Source organism: Lissotriton helveticus, chromosome 2_1 (assembly GCF_964261635.1).
Source record: "Lissotriton helveticus chromosome 2_1, aLisHel1.1, whole genome shotgun sequence".
In the NCBI taxonomy this organism is placed as follows: domain Eukaryota; kingdom Metazoa; phylum Chordata; class Amphibia; order Caudata; family Salamandridae; genus Lissotriton; species Lissotriton helveticus.
The window spans coordinates 614,559,791-614,576,928 of NC_136059.1; the positions used below are offsets into that span (position 1 = coordinate 614,559,791).

Genomic DNA, 17,138 nt, shown 5'->3' on the forward strand with positions numbered 1-17,138 from the left:
TACAATAGTGAAAAACGAAAATGGCTGCCATTCACTATCAGAGCATGTCACCTGCACCAGTACATACTCTACCTTTCACATACACTGCACCCTGCCCAGGGGGGTACCTTGGGACTTCCATAGGGGTGACTAATGTGCACAAAAATGGAAGGGTTAGGCCTGGTCAGTGGGGACACTGACCAGGAGGACATGGCAGTTCACAGACTGCATGTAGGCACTGCGGTGGCAGGCTTGAGACACCATTTTAGGGCTACTCATGTGGGTGGCACAATCAGTGCTGCAGGCCCACTAGTAGCATTTGTCATCACCAGCCCTGGCACACCCAGTGCACTTTACTAGGGACTTCATGGTGATACAAATATGCCAATCATGTATATCCAATCATAAAAACAATTTACACAGAGAGCATATGCACTTTAGCACTGATCAGCAGTGGTAAAGTGTGCAGAGTCCTATTGCCAACAGCCACGGGTCAGGAAAAATAAGGGAGGAAGAAGCAAAAAGTTTGGGGATGACCCTGCAAGAAGGGCCAGTTCCAACAGTGAGCAAAAGAATGATGGATTTAATCCAGATCTCTTGACTGGGGGTGAATGTTTTGATTTATTTTGCATTCCGTCCATCAATTGTGTGTCTTTTGATTTCTTGACACAAGGTGGCAGGCAGTCGAGGTTGAGTGTGTGGAGCGTGCTGGCATCGTAGTGGTGGAGGCTGCGGCAACCAGGGTCCATGGCGCTGGGTGTTGTCAAGGCGTGGACTGGCGCAGATGGGCTTACCTTCAGCGTGCTGACGAAGTGCCTGCTGCACGTGGCCGCACAGCAGCCGTCATTAAGTAGTGTTGTATGTAGTGTTGTATGCAGAAAAAAATCTGCATCCCAAAGTCAAGTGTTGGTGGCCTATGCATTGGAACGTGTTGTGTCCTAGAATTCTTGGGAATGTGTGATATTTCCCCATTCGCAAAAATGTATTTATTTATACTTGGTGGTATACAAGAATGGAAGAATTAGGACTTTATCAACCAGGGCAATCATGAAGAAATGGAGCCTGGTCAATGAACCTCGTGCTACTCGGGTCCCACTGTTGATCGTTCGGGGCACCGGTACCGGAGCAGCCATGGCTCTATACCAAATTGCGGCTGTGATCTTGGAGCGGGGGCAGCGAAAGGAGGGGGCCGTGAAGGGGCTGGTATATGAAAGCGGCTGCAAGAACATTAAACAACTATATGCATTGGTTTGTGAAACTCTTCGTTATTCATCCATTCTGGAGGGGATCATAAACCGCACCAACCTCCTGCGCGAGGAAAAGAAACTGAAGATGAACGTAGCAAAGGTGCTGGTCTATGACATCCTCTTTGGGAAGGGACTGAAGTGCGGCGGTGTCTGGAAGATGATTGCTCGGTAGCACCAGGCCAGACTAAAAGCTGATCTTGCCTGCCTGAAAGTCAAGAAAAAAGTGAGCTGCATTGAGGATCTCTTGGCTCCAGCAGCAGGAGCAGTAAAAGCTCAAGCACTGCCCCGTTACATCCGAATCAACACACTGAAGACAAATGCGGAAAATGTAATTGATTACTTTAAGCGACAGCCCGGCAGCAAGAAAGCCTCCTGGTTCAACGACGACCTCAAGAACTGCAAGAAGAACTGCCGTACCCTCGAGAAAGCCTGGCGAAAAACCCCGACTACAGACAACATGACCGCCCTCAAGCACGCCACCCGCAAACACCACCAGCTGATCCACACCACCAAGAAGACAACATTCAAGGATCGACTAGACAACAATGCACACAACAGCAAGGAACTCTTCAGCACCGTCAAAGAGCTCTCCAACCCCAGCGCCGGAAACAACGACATCACTCCCTCGCAAGACCTCTGCGACTCACTCGCCTCGTTCTTCCACAGCAAGATCGCAGACATACACAACAGCTTCGGCGCACAGACCACGCACCCAACCACAGAACCAACGCCCCCCACCACCACCCTCCACGCCTGGACCCCGGTCAGCACCGAAGACACCATCCACACGATGAACACCATCCACTCCGGATCGCCAACCGACCCATGCCCCCACCACGTCTTCAACAAGGCCGACTCCGTCATCGCACCCCAACTCCGGGACATCATCAACTGCTCCTTCAACACCGCCACCTTCCCGGAGAGCTGGAAGCATGCCGAACTCCTGAAGAAACCATCAGCAGACCCCACCGACCTCAAGAACTACCGCCCCACCTCACTCCTCCCGTTTCCTGCCAAAGTCATCGAGAAGACCGTCAACAGACAGCTTGCCGCCTTCCTCGAGACGAACGGATCCCTCGACCACTCGCAGTCCGGCTTTTGAGCCAACCACAGCATCGAGACCGCCCTCATCGCAGCCACTGACGACATCCGAGCCCTGCTCGACAACGGGGAAACAGCGGCCCTCATCCTCCTGGACCTCTCCCCAGCGTTCGATACTGTTTGCCACCGCACCCTAGTGCAACGCCTCAGCAACATCGGAATCCAAGAGAAGGCTCTGGAGTGGATCATCTCATTCCTCACCGGAAGAACCCAGAGAGTCCGCCTCCCCCCGTTCAGATCCGAGGCCACCGAAGTCATCTGCGGCATACCACAAGGATCATCACTCAGCCCCACCCTCTTCAACGTCTACATGAGCCCCCTCGCAGCCATCGCATGCCAACACAACCTCAACATCATCTCCTACGCCGACGACACGCAGCTGATCCTCTCCCTCACCAACGACCCTGCCACCGCCAGCACCAACCTACACGAAGGGATGAAAGACGTAGCCGAGTGGATGATAAACAGCCGCCTGAAACTGAACTCAGACAAGACGGAAGTCCTTATCCTTGGATCATCGCCCTTTGCCTGGGACGACTCCTGGTGGCCCCCTGCCCTGGGCAGCGCACCCAAACCAACGGACCACGCACGCAACCTGGGCTTCATCCTGGACTCCTCCCTCTCGATGACCAGACAAGTCAACGCCGTCTCATCATCATGTTTCAACATCCTACGCATGCTCCGAAAGATCTTCCGATGGATCCCCACCGAAACCAGGAAGACGGTCACCCAGACACTCGTCACCAGCCGACTGGACTACGGAAACACCCTCTACACCGGAACCACAGCCAAACTGCAGAAAAGACTCCAACGCATCCAGAACGCCTCCGCACGACTCATCCTGGACATCCCCCGACACAGCCACATCGCCGGACACCTGAGAGACCTGCACTGGCTCCCCGTCAGCAAGAGAATCACGTTCCGACTCCTCACCCACGCACACAAGGCCCTCAACGACCTGGGCCCCAAGTGCCTCAACAACCGCCTGACCTTCTACACTCCCACCCGCCAGCTACGATCGACCAGCCACGCCCTCGCCACCGTTCCACGCATTCGAAGAGCCACCATGGGAGGAAGATCCTTCTCCTACCTGGCAGCCAAGACTTGGAACTCCCTCCCCATCCACCTCCGACGTACCCAAGACCACCTCTCCTTCAGGAAGCAACTCAAGACCTGGCTGTTCGAGCAGGAGCGGACCCCTGTCCCCCAAGCGCCTTGAGACCCTCCGGGTGAGTAGCGCGCTATACAAATTTCTTGATTGATTGATTGATTGACAAGGCTATGGCTACCTTGGCCGAGCCTCCAGCTTGCAGGAGCTGGGTCGTCTCTCTGGCAAACACTTCCTGATGGATCTTCACCTTCCAGACATTCTGGTTTTCCCACCACGAACAGATTTCCACAAGAACTATCTATACACTGCTGGTCACATCATCCTACAAGATAAGGCCAGCAGCCTTCCAGCCTTTCTCCTGAATCACTCCTCCGGTTCCCAGTCATTGATGCTTGCGCAGCTCCTGGCAACAAGACCAGCCACTTGGCTGCACTCCTAAAAAATAAAGGGAAGATTTTCGCCTTTGATATGGACCCTAAGCGGTTAGCCACCATGAGCACCCTACTGCTGCGTGCCAGGGTCACATGTCACCAGCTGGCCAATGAAGATTTTCTTAAAGTTGAACCCAGCGACCCCAAATACAGCAGTGTCCGGCACCTCTTGCTTGACCCATCGTGCAGCGGGTCTGAGATCGTGGACCGCCTGAATGAGCTCACGGATGATGATGGCTCGTCGTCGGCAAAGCGGCTGCAGGGACTGGCCTCATTCCAGCGCAAGGTGCTGAGTCAGCCCTGAGATTTCCGGCTGTGGAGCTTCTGGTCACGTGCTCGGTGCACCAGGCGGAGAATGAGGATGTGGTGCGAGATACGCTGCAGGAGAACAGTGCTTTTAGGCTGGTGAATGCTCTGCCTCCCTGGCCCCAAAGGGGCCTGCCAGTCTTCCCTGGAGCAGGGTGCTGTTTAAGAGCATCACCGACGGAGACACTGACAAATGGCTTCTTTATCGCCCTGTTTGAGAGGAAGAAGGGGGGAGAAGCGCTTCTGCCAGGAGGTACTTGCAAGACTGCTGAACAAGCGGATAATGACGAACAAGTGGAAAAGACAGAAGGGCATTCTCTCTCAGCGGCCAAAAAAAGAAAGAAAAAGAAGAAAAGTCAGCAGGCACCATTGGAGAAGATACAAAAATCTGAGACATTCTGAGGATGCCAGTTTCCAGAGGACACTGGAGAGTAATTCAGGAGTACTGCCCATTAAAGTGGATTAGGTCCACGGCCCCTGTGGTTACCCTGTGGTTATTGTCGTACAAAGTGCAGATGCACAGGAAAATACACCCTCTGAGGATTTCTCTCTATGTGGATCTAATGTTTTCCCTCAGGGGAAGAGCAGTCTACGGGGTGGGTGTAATAGGGGATGGGCTTTTATGAAGACTCAAAGGCCACCGCCAGGTCAAACGGAACCCTCCAATCCATCTTTAAACCTGGCAGGGCGTTCTTGAAGTATTGTTTCAAGCACACGTTTCTGACGAGCTTGCCTTCCAGTAAAGGGCCGGTCCACCTCCGACACCAGTTATTTACCAGAAAGTGCACATTAGGGAGCTCCGATGGTTATTATGGTCGAAGGCCAAGCAGGGTGTGATGAAGGCAGTTCATAATGCACTGTGCACACTTTAGTAACCATTTGAAGATGGGCGTAGTTCATTTATACCTCAGGTCTCTGCATAACAAATTGACTCAACGCATAACTGCTGTATTGCGTGACCTGGAGAGACAAATAACCCTCTTTTTAATGTAGTCAGTCATATTCCAATTTGAGGGAGGGTGGCAACCAAAATAGTGATCTATGCAACGCTTGTTGTAATTATTGACATTTGTGCTTTACAAGCAAGTATGATTTCGTATTACCCTTTAAAAATAAAACATGAAAACAAAGAAGCCTGGAGGACTCTCACAAGTATGTGATTCCCGTGAAGATTTGGTACAATTTGTTATTTACTATCCTTTCACACATAGATAATGGAACATACAATCAATTGGAACATGACAAGATAGGACTTGGACCCAGGAGTAGAAGTAATGTTTTTTTACGGAGTGACCTCGCTGACTCAGTTACTAGTGTGATGGCCAAGTATCTAGCAAAAAGTTGGACTCAGAAGGAAAAACTGTCTTCGTTTACTTCGTAGTATGCAAGTTTACAAACGATGTTGGGTAATTGTCATATTAGGTAGTATTTAATTAGCCATTTGATACGTGTCAGCAGCCTTGGGTTTAAGAAATTATAATTTATTATTAAATGCAAGTCTCGAAGGTGGAATGGTTTTAAATGATGTGTTGCTGTGTGCTCGTACCTATGTCAAATGTCGTTTCTAACAGAACCCTTTTCGGTTCAAAGTAGAAATTGCATTTTAGAAACGAGATTTTACAAGCTAATTATTTAGGGCATGTTAATATTTTCTTTGATTTACTTCATTTTATTTTTAATTTGTCCATATTATTACGTGACTGTTAGTCCTTGAGCAAAAGCCTAAAGCTGCAAGCTTTTAACAATACATTTCGAAATGTCTGTTTTGTAGATCTGTGGGTCTGCCATGTGGGCTCCACCTTCCACTTTGTTTAATCATTATCACTTACAATGTTATGGGAAAGATTCCTCTCTTGTGTTATATGAGTTTGTATGGAGGTCATCATGTGACTCTAACTGAAAATATATATCTGCATGGTTTTAGTGCCTGTACATTCTTGATGTATAGAATGATGATGGTGGACGCCCTGTCTCAGGGTGGCTACTTTGGTATTCCTCATACATGTTATGACTGGTAAAAGGAAGTGGACAATGAGATAATGTTACTCTTTCTAGTCATTACAAATGGGTGGATGGTCACTGGGAGCTGCCATTTAGCAAGAGGTTGGGGGAGTTTCAGGGTATCTTCTGCTGAGGTGGTCCTTTTCTCCGCCTAAATATAGATAGGGGGACCTTTACGTGTTTATCTTTTAGGGATTTGGGCATCAGAGTACCTATCTAATGAGGCGGAGTCATGACCTGAATCATGATGAATGGAATGACTAGAACAAGTAAGAATGGATTCAGAGTAGTGGAATTAATGGTAAGTCATTGTAATATTATAAACGTAGTGTTTTGAGTTAACCTATGTGTTACCATTGCCAGCCACATGTGAATTTCGTTATATTATCGAGTAGGGAGCCCTGAACAATGCTGAGTGACTCAGTATTATAAATACCACATTCGCAAGAACCTGCAGGTATTACAAAGCTCTAATTGGATCAATGAATTAACATACGCACTGCTCCGAGTTAATCTGGGATTTTTTATTGACAAGGGTCTCAGTGAATTGATCTTTTTGTCATCTTAAGCAGACCTATGTGTGGAGTGTCGTAATGTAACAACCCGCTGTAACCCTTATATCCTGCTTGTTGTAAAGCGCTCTGATACGTTCGAGCCACTTCAGCGCTATATAAAATTGCTAGACTAAAATAAAATAAAATAAGAATGCACTTTGAGTGACTGTACACGTGTTGTATTACGACTTCAAGTGTTTAAAAAATTGTCGCATAGGCCAGAGCAAGCCTTTTTATTATCATCAGTAGGGTGTTGAGTGATTCTTAGTAGGAGTTAAAACAAAAGTTAGACGATAGTATCTGAAGAAGTGACTTTGGATTCATAATCACATAGTGAGCAAACCAATCTGCATGCTTGAGTTGCCTTTTTCTTTGCTCGAATTTAGGAAACCCAAAGATAAAGAAAAAATACATTTTAAGAAATGGGAAACGTGAAATTGTTTTATATGGATGGTAAGAATTACATTAATTTAATGAAGTAATTCTTTTTTTTAAAAAAGCTTTCTATTGTATTTGCTCACAAGCAAACAAGAGGTGAAATGGTCCATAGATCAACCAAACCCTCCAGGTTGGTGCGGCTTACAGATACAGAGGAAAGTCAATTGCTTTCTGTTTGCCTGCTCGTGCCGAAATTGCTGCCAGTGTTGCCACCCGTGTTTCTGGAGTCTTTTGCAGACCTTTGGACCCTTCTTTAACCCGCCCGCCAGTCTCCCGCTGCTCAGCCGCTTTCTTGACAACTAAAGCGGGAGCCGCCGAGTGGAGACCGGCGAGGGGCTGGACTACGTCTCCCAGCAGCCCTTCTCGGGTTAGTGTCACCTGCAAGCGCCAGGAGGCGCATATAAACAACGTTGCCACTATTGTAAGTGGGTTGCTCCTGTTTGCCTGCTCGTGCCGAAATTGCTGCCAGTGTTGCCGCCTGTGTTTCTGGAGTCTTTTGCAGACCTTTGGACCCTTCTTTAACCCGCCCGCCAGTCTCCCGCTGCTCAGCCGCTTTCTTGACAACTAAAGCGGGAGCCGCCGAGTGGAGACCGGCAAGGGGCTGGACTACGTCTCCCAGCAGCCCTTCTGGGGTTAGTGTCACCTGCAAGCGCCAGGAGGCGCATATAAACAACGTTGCCACTATTGTAAGTGGGTTGCTCCTGTTTGCCTGCTCGTGCCGAAATTGCTGCCAGTGTTGCCGCCCGTGTTTCTGGAGTCTTTTGCAGACCTTTGGACCCTTCTTTAAACCGCCCGCCAGTCTCCCGCTGCTCAGCCGCTTTCTTGACAACTAAAGCGGGAGCCGCCGAGTGGAGACCGGCGAGGGGCTGGACTACGTCTCCCAGCAGCCCTTCTGGGGTTAGTGTCACCTGCAAGCGCCAGGAGGCGCATATAAACAACGTTGCCACTATTGTAAGTGGGTTGCTCCTGTTTGCCTGCTCGTGCCGAAATTGCTGCCAGTGTTGCCGCCCGTGTTTCTGGAGTCTTTTGCAGACCTTTGGACCCTTCTTTAACCCGCCCGCCAGTCTCCCGCTGCTCAGCCGCTTTCTTGACAACTAAAGCGGGAGCCGCCGAGTGGAGACCGGCGAGGGGCTGGACTACGTCTCCCAGCAGCCCTTCTGGGGTTAGTGTCACCTGCAAGCGCCAGGAGGCGCATATAAACAACGTTGCCACTATTGTAAGTGGGTTGCTCCTGTTTGCCTGCTCGTGCCGAAATTGCTGCCAGTGTTGCCGCCCGTGTTTCTGGAGTCTTTTGCAGACCTTTGGACCCTTCTTTAACCCGCCCGCCAGTCTCCCGCTGCTCAGCCGCTTTCTTGACAACTAAAGCGGGAGCCGCCAAGTGGAGACCGGCGAGGGGCTGGACTACGTCTCCCAGCAGCCCTTCTGGGGTTAGTGTCACCTGCAAGCGCCAGGAGGCGCATATAAACAACGTTGCCACTCCCTCGCGGGACGCCCGGGGCGAAGCCCGGGCAAAGGGCGGGCCCTCTGTCGCCCTCGGTGACTGAGGTAGGCTGGGCTGGGCCCGGTTATTTCAATTAGGCTCATAAATATACGTGTTGTATCTAAAACAAAGTGTCACCTCGTGAAGTTAAAGAACAGTTTTTGCTCCATCGACATTGACTGGAGGGCAATCGCTTACTTTCCTCCATATTCAAACCTATTTTATGGTCCATTTATATTTTTAATCACACTTCTAGTGGATATACATTTTTCCATCAACGACACCCTTTGGAAAATTATTTCAGAGGATGACAAAGAAACTTCGCTCTGGGAGATTAGTGGGGGGAAGGACTTGTGCAAAAACAAAATCCAACCCCCTAAGAAACAAATCAGTGAATAATCCTTTACTAAAGGGACAATGTCAGCTTTTCGACCTGTGGGAAAAAGCAGTGGATAAGAAAGTATCTGTTGTTGAAAATGATGGCTCACTTTCTGTCGCACAGGTTGGCCCAACTCAAGTGGTTGATAATTCGGTCCCCCTCTCATTAATGACAGACCCATTCCAAATAGAATCCACTGCGAGGACCAGCCTCGTACATTCCGAAGCTGATGGTGTTATTGAGCTTCACGTTCATTCTATGGAAGGAAAACAAGCTAACAATTCTCCTGCGTCACAAGCCTCTACAACGTACGTTAGGTCAGGTGGAGATCCCTCATTGTCATCCATTGACCTCGAACTCTGTGGCCGTTATGTGAATGCAGGAAGTTTGAAATCTTTAGAAGCCACTAAGCCATCAGCGGGTGCTACCCCATCTGGGTTATTGTTATATAGTAGCACTCCTTCTATAAATGTGCAGGACATGTCCGCGTTGTTAAATGTTTCTATGAGCCCGGAGCTCAACCTATCTGGAATTTGTCCTTCTGCTGCTGCTGGCGAAAAACCTATATCGGAATCTCTGATTGCCCTGGAACATCTGTTATCCTCTATATTATGTCTTTTGGGCAAATTTGTGGGCAGCTCTGACTGTATCTTGGATTCTGTCACTAAAATACTGAATACAATGCTGCAAAAGGCTCCTGAAATGAGGAGTGCCCCCTCCACCGCGGCCGATATTAGCTTGGCAACGGGGAATGCAAATGCGCCTGCAGAGAATTCTGGTATAAAGCCATCAGTAATAGTTCAAGAAAATAATGCTACGGCCCTGCCAGTTTCTGCGGCGACTAATTGTGTAAAGAACTCTGATCTGGAAATAGAGGAGGAAAATCTGTCTGGCTATGTCTGTAAAGTAGCACAGGAACTATTTCCAATTTTTATCCCTGAAAAAAAAGGGCAACAAGATGATGATCAAGAAATAAAGGAAAAAACCTGCAAACATAGAAATGATAAAGGGAAAAAAAGGAAACCTGTGCGCAAATACAGGAAGAAAAGACAAAGGCGGATAATCTTCCAAAATTCTATTATTTTAACTGATAATGAAGAGAATGCCATTGACTCTAACCTGGTGACCACAAAATTGGCAAGTGAATCCTGCCATCCAGAGATCTTTTGTAATACTCTGCCTACGACTGTGGAAGACTTACCTCAGAAGGGTGGACATGGGCTGACTGCCCCTCCTATGGTAGAGACAGGGAGCACAATTCCGGTTGAACTGGGGGCTCTCAACCCTTTGGCTCCTTCTTTTGCTCCTATGGATGGGGTCGGTGTATGCCCACTCCTCTCTTCCAAGGCAAAAATATCAATGTCTTATGTGGACACTTTGGTTTTGGACTTTTTCCCTCTATTTGATGCGAATTTGCCCTTAAATAGATCATGGTTGCTTAAATGTTTCAGTGACTTGGAAAGTCTTCACCTCATTCAATCAAGTGATATTGAGTTAGTTTCTTTGTTAGGTGGAGATAGTGTATCAAGTATAAGGGTCAAATTTTACTCTAAAATTATTGTAAATCTGATATTACAGCAAGCGGAGAATTTCCAATGTAGAGGTATTGACGTTCTGCCTATTTTTAGTTCTGGTAATCCCTCTTCACCCCATAGGTTGATCCAAAAGGGTGATAAGCAAGATGGGGTTTCTTCTCCTTTTAGAGATCTAAAGATTTGGGTCTCTAAGGGGAAACGCTCGGTCTCTCAGGCATTGCCTCCTCCACTAATCCAGAACTCTTCGCCATCAGAGGATAATCATCGGTGGAATTGGCTGCATAGTGCCCTATCAACTAAGAGCACAGATAACTCCAAATTATTCCATCATCTTTAATAATCAATTGAAAATTATTTCCTGGAATGCAGCTGGGATACATTGTAATCCAGAGAAACTTGAATTTTTATTCTCGCTGGGAGCAAATGTGATTTGCATCCAAGAAACATGGTGTACTGATAATATCTATGTAGGGAAGGATTACTATGTGTTGGAAGCGCCGGCTGCCCCATCCAAGAAAGGTCATGCCAAAGGGGGAATTGCTTGCTTGTTATCTAACAAACTGCATTGGAGATTCTCGCATTATATTGACCCAAGTAATCTTTTTCAAGCTATAACAATAGCAAATCTCCCCAGCTCTCTAAATAAGTCTGCTGTCGTAATCATTAATGTGTATATTCCTCCCGAAGAGCGTTTTAATATTTTATTGAAGCACGTATTTCAGTATATCGGACAGATTAAAAATGTTTCTACTCCACCCGAAGTTATCCTAGTTGGAGATTTGAACTGTAAAATTTCTAATGCTAGTTTAAATCTATTTAGAAATAAACCCAAAGAAGAGGCTTATTTTATCCCACAATCCCTCTTTCCAGACAAAATAATAACTAATAAAAGAGGGAAGATTCTGCTGGAAGAATTATCGGCAGTTGAGGGGCTCATTTTAAATGGGAGATTTCCCTCTGATGTGCCCGCGAAATTCACTCATAGGTCACCTTTTAGTGCCTCAATTCTTGACTATGTGATCTCAGATTATGATATTTTCCCATGTATCCAGGATCTCACGATAGCCCCTACATCCTTGAGTGATCACAGCATAATCATTATAACTCTTTCTTTAAAACCTCCGCCCACTGAGTCTTGGTCCTTCAATAACAATGATGTTACTTTCCATGGATCTTCGGGTAGATGTTTTTGGAACCCAACTGCCGTTATAGGTGTGCATGATACTTTATGCAAAACTATATTAGAACTAAACGACTGGTATGGTTCCGAAATTGTTAACTTTGAAAAATTTATGAGGAAGATCATTTTAGATTTAAAAAAGGTTAGTTGTTCTAGGAAAAAGGTCTTTTTTCCTAGTGCATTGCGCATCCTGAATAAGGAAATAAATAAATTAGTGCGAGAGCAATTTTTAGGTAGATCAGATGAATTAGCTAAAGAAATATCGAGGTTAAAAAGAAGGAGAACTAGATTAAAAGCAAGACTAAAAAGGGAGAAGGAAGACTCAGTATGGATAAACCTGCGGGAAGCAGCTGCGCATGGCAAAACCAGAGAATTTTGGTCCATAGTTGGGAAGGGATGTGGCACTAGAACGAGCCCTATCCCCATCCCTATTTCTGAAGAAGTATGGTCCTCTTACATCCGGAAGCTGTATGCAGGGAACGTAACATCGGCTGCAGATAGTGACCCTGACTTAACATCTGAGGGTCCGATTAATTATCCTACAGAGAAAACAATAGAAATGGCCATCAAGAACATGCGCTCCTCCGGCGCAATGGGACCTGACGAACTCCCTATGACGGTTCTGAAGCAGGGACCATTACTATGGAGTAAGATTCTTTACCCATTGTTTAAATCCTGCTTTGATACTAAAATGGTCCCTGCCTCTTGGAGGGGAAGTATATTGGTCCCTATTTTTAAGAAGGGAGCTAGGGATAGCCCCATGAACTACCGTCTGAGTGCTCTCCTCGACTCAGTCGGAAAGGTCTTCGCTAAATGTATTTTAATTTTACTTGACAATTGGATCGAGGAGAATAATATTTTACCATTTGAACAAACTGGATTCCGTAGGGGGCACAGTACATTAGACAATCTCACCACCCTACATGTGATTTCCGATAAATATACACATGTGAGAGGGGGGGTGGTGTTTGCTGCGTTCATCGATTTCTCCACGGCGTTCGATAAAGTTGACCGTCGAACGCTGGGGAGAAAGTTAGCAGCCCTTGGTCTACCACTTTATCTATTGGATCTTCTACGTGCTCTCCATACGGAAACATGGTGTAGTGTTCTCCAAGGGGGCGAAAGGGGACTCTCGCATAGAATTCCATCTTTGAACGGCCTTAAACAAGGCTGTCTTTTGGCCCCACTATTGTTTTCCTTATACACTGTAGACCTTCCTGCTTCCTTGACAGCTTGTGTGGGTATAGCTCCGGTGGTAGGGGGGACCCCTATTTCTTGTCTGATGTATGCCGATGATATTCTTGTTTTAGATTTAACCCCCAAAGGTCTCGCTAATCGGCTGCAAGCTCTACATGTTTTTGCTGATTCCCATTTTATGAAGATTAATACATCTAAAAGTAAAATTATGTGTATTGCCGGGAAAAAGAAGAGCCGTTCTGAAAACTTTGGATGGTTTATCGGTGGCCAGAAATTAGAGGTTGTTAAATCCTATACCTTTTTGGGTAAAATAATTGCGGCCAATTTGAGTGAGAGGCCCCATATCGAGCATAGTTCACGTAAAGCCCTCGCGCATGGCAAAGGTTTAAATTCCCTTTATCTTGCCACTGGAAAAAGACACTTCGCCTGTTTACTTGAGGTGTATAGGGCAAAGATCCCTCCTACGATATTATATGGCATAGAACTCATAGAGCTGAAGCACTGGGATTTTTGTCACAAAATTGAAGGGAAACTCTTAAGATCCCTATCTACCCTCAACACCGCGTGTTCTTTGGCCGCATGTAGGCTTGATTTCGGTCTTAGGAGCAGCTGGGTTCAGGGACTATGTGCCCTGGTAAGATGGGTGGTTTGCTTGGCTAGAGCCGAATCAGGGTCGATGAGAGCCCTCCTTAAAAATGAATTGCTGGGCAATTTGAAAGAGTTCTCACGATTAGTAAGGAACTTTAGAAGAGTTGTGTCACTTTTAAAGTTAGATGAAAGTGTTTTGTTCCTTCACTCATCGACACAGCTAAAACTCTTGCTAAAACAGGCATCGTGGGAACTATGTTTTCAAACAGATAAGAATACAATACAAGAAAAAAGGGGTTGTGACCTCCTCCTTAATTCTTATTCTATGAAGTTGGCCCAACCCTATGCCACATGGAATATGCCACATGGTGTTCGCAGATTATGGTTTCTTTTACGATATGATCTACTGCCCCTAAATTTACTCTTATCTAAATGGTATGGAACCTCTCCTATGTGCAATTTTTGTAACTTGAGTATTCAGGATCGTATGCATGTCTTGTTGATTTGCCCTGCACTCCGCCCATTGCGGCTTAAATGGTTAAAACCAATATGTCTCCGACTAGGTATTTCTAATGTGAATATTTTTCTACAATTTCTACACTGTCCTCCAAATAAAATGTTTTGCTTCCACATTTTTAATTTTTTTTAAGGTTTTTTAGCTATTTATTTAGGTGTTTAGGAGAGGTCTGACATTGCTTTCTCTTGTCTATTTGTCAATGGATGCAATTAGTTTTGTGTGTGTTGATTGAATTTTTCTTTCGGTTTGTAATTTGTATTGTGAATTTTATGTGGCCCTCGTCGAGAGCCAAAACATAATAAAATAAATTGAATTGAGGAAAGTCAATTGACAGTGTCTGCCTGAAATCAGACTGAAGGAATTGAACACTCAGTTCGGAAAGTGATGGATGCCATCTCAGACCCATTCAGATCAAGGTCAGTGCCGGGACTCTCCACCAACCCACCCCCGAATCTCCCCCATCACTCTCCATACGTCTCGGACCACTGGTCCCATATCTTCGCGTACTTCCGAGGGCAGCCCTGCGCACAGCAAATCAGCTCCTCTGCCTGTCTGCACCACTCCATGTTGGATTCCCATTCTCTCAGTGTCAGAATGAATACGATACCACATCCATCCTTGCCACCGCTAGTGAATCATTGTGGAGGGAAAGTGTACCTGTCCCGGGTCACCTCCCCGAGATACCCAGGCAGACCAACCAGGAAGTGAGCACCAGGACCTCCCTCAGTGCTTCTGAGAGCTTACGTTGTACCCACTCCCAGAAGGAAAACACTCTCAAGCACCCCCAGAGTGTATGGAGCAATGTTCCCCACTGTCCACAGCCCCTCAAGCAGCAGTCTGAGTTACTCATCCCTGTAAGAGTGGTGTATGTGTATATAGTATGCCCAGCGTAGCAGATTTAACTGAATGAGCCAGAACCCCGTTAAGATGGCAAGGTAGTTACAGGCCGCCCTCCACTCATCGTACTCCAGGCTACCCCAATCAGCCTCCCATTGCTCTCGCATTCTCTTCAGCAGTGCCTCGCTATTGCTGAGGTGTGTGGAGTACAACTGCGAAACAGCATGCTTGCAAAGCGGGCTGCTAGTGCCCAATAATCCAGTGAGTTCTCGTCCTCTAGATCATGTGAAGCTGGAGCTTATATGTAGAAACCATAAGAATTGTGCCCCTGGCATTTCATACTGGCTCTGTAAGTCCGCAAATGTCAGTCACCCCTTGCCTCCCCAGAAACCAACCACCTTGGGAATGCGAATCAAATTTCAGCATCGTTGTCCCAACCCCCTGCAGAGCTCCGTCAGCTCACTCGAATACCACAGCAGTATCTCCAGTGTTAACCCACCCGCCAATCCCAGGCTACGTGTCACACTCCTCCATGTCAGAACCACCGAGGCAATCGGTTCTGAGAAGGTCTCCACTCTCCACCCACCGTAAAGCCACTGTGTGTATCCATGGGGTTGCATTGCCCACCTGTCGGCTATTGGGCCGTCTCTCTCTGACCCACAAAGACCAGGAGCAGGTGAGCCATCCAGTTGTATAGTGGGAGGGAAATACCCTCATCCATGGAACGCCCTATCAGTGTCTCAAGGGCAATCCTCGGGGCGCCCTCCCAGAGAAGGACTCTAACCTCTGCTTCCACCGCTTTGATAAAATGATCTGGGACCTCGAACAATGCATTTTGCACCATATAAAGGAACCTAGGGAAAAAAACATTTTATACAATGACACTCTACCCAACAGGGACAGAGGTAGACGACGCTAGTAATAATAATAATCTTTATTTGGATAAAAGAAAATATCCTTAAAAGCATTTCACAATGAGAGAAAATATCCTTAAAAGCATTTCACAGTAGATCAGCAGGTCAGCATTGTAATATGAAATTCCGGAACATATTATGCAACAGCTAATCAATAAAATTCGTCCAAAGCCTGTTGCTCTATTTCTGTAGTACTTTAAAAAATGAAGCAATTTTATAGTAGCCAAAAGTAACACTTAATACTAGGGCAAAAGAATTTGATGCACTGTCATTTGGCGGCTTACAATTCATAAAAAGCAAACAAATTTAAAAGAGAGAATTACTTGTTCAAAAACACAGTCCAAATGGATAAGTCGCTAGTCAGTAACATAAATATGATAAAATGCGACTGGTTGTAAATCATTTTCCTTTTTTTTTTTTTTGTGTTATCAAAATTAAGGCTAAAATGCGGCTTAAATTAGACAGCTAGACAGGGGAGAACAGGGGTTACTGGTCCTACCGCCTTAATCGTAAAGGTGCTGTATGCATGCCTAATGTAGATTGTGAAGGCAATATTTAGAGCTATATTTTCGGGGCACAGGGAGGTGATGATTGCCTGTCTACAAGTCCGAACGCCCAACCTGTTCCACTCTGCTTTAAGATTGCGTCTGCGTTGGGACATGAGGGCGGGACATAAGCAGGTCACGTGCTCTAGTGTTTCGGTTGCCTTGCCGCACCCTCTGCATGTTACATCTTCCGTGGAGCGCAGCCATGTAGGTAAATCTTTTAAGAATCGCCAAACCCCCAGTCTAATGGCCAGAAAACTGCGTTTTAAATGCAGTGAATAGGTACAGGAGAGATAGGTGGCGGGGGATATGCGTCCATAGGAATTCATGACTGATCAAGCGTGACTGCGTTTAGAGAGGTGCGCTTTGTCAATAATGAGTGAGCACATTCTGACACTTTTTTTAATACAGGTTTTGAATACGGTCGTGCTGGGGTTGAGGACCCATAGGTCGCCCGCCGATATTTCACGGACAGAGTCTGTGAAGAGGCGGCCATACGAGCCCCCTGGATTTTTCTGGCTGATCTCAGACCAAGCTAAGGACTCTAAAGTGCCTGTATCTGCTTTTCTAAGTTTGTGACAGAGATTTAAGAATGTGCCAGTATTGGAGGCCTCGTAATTTAGTAAGCCCAGTTCTAGCCTGATCTGGGCAGCAGAAGCGGATTGGGGCAAGTGGAGGACTTTTTTATAGATCTTGGTCACAAGTTGGTTTAAGATTGTATTTAGTTTGCCCCTAAATATCTCTATGCCATACGCTAAAGTGGGCCCACTTTTTGCTCTCAGGATTTCCAGTAGGAAT

The 17,138-nt window shown here is 46.6% G+C and overlaps 1 pseudogene; it reads left to right on the forward strand.

The window, feature by feature from the left end:
• Positions 1 to 1,110: 1,110 nt before the first annotated feature.
• LOC144819450 (28S rRNA (cytosine-C(5))-methyltransferase-like) lies at positions 1,111 to 4,632 on the forward strand (annotated as a pseudogene).
• The last annotated feature ends 12,506 nt before the right edge of the window (positions 4,633 to 17,138 follow it).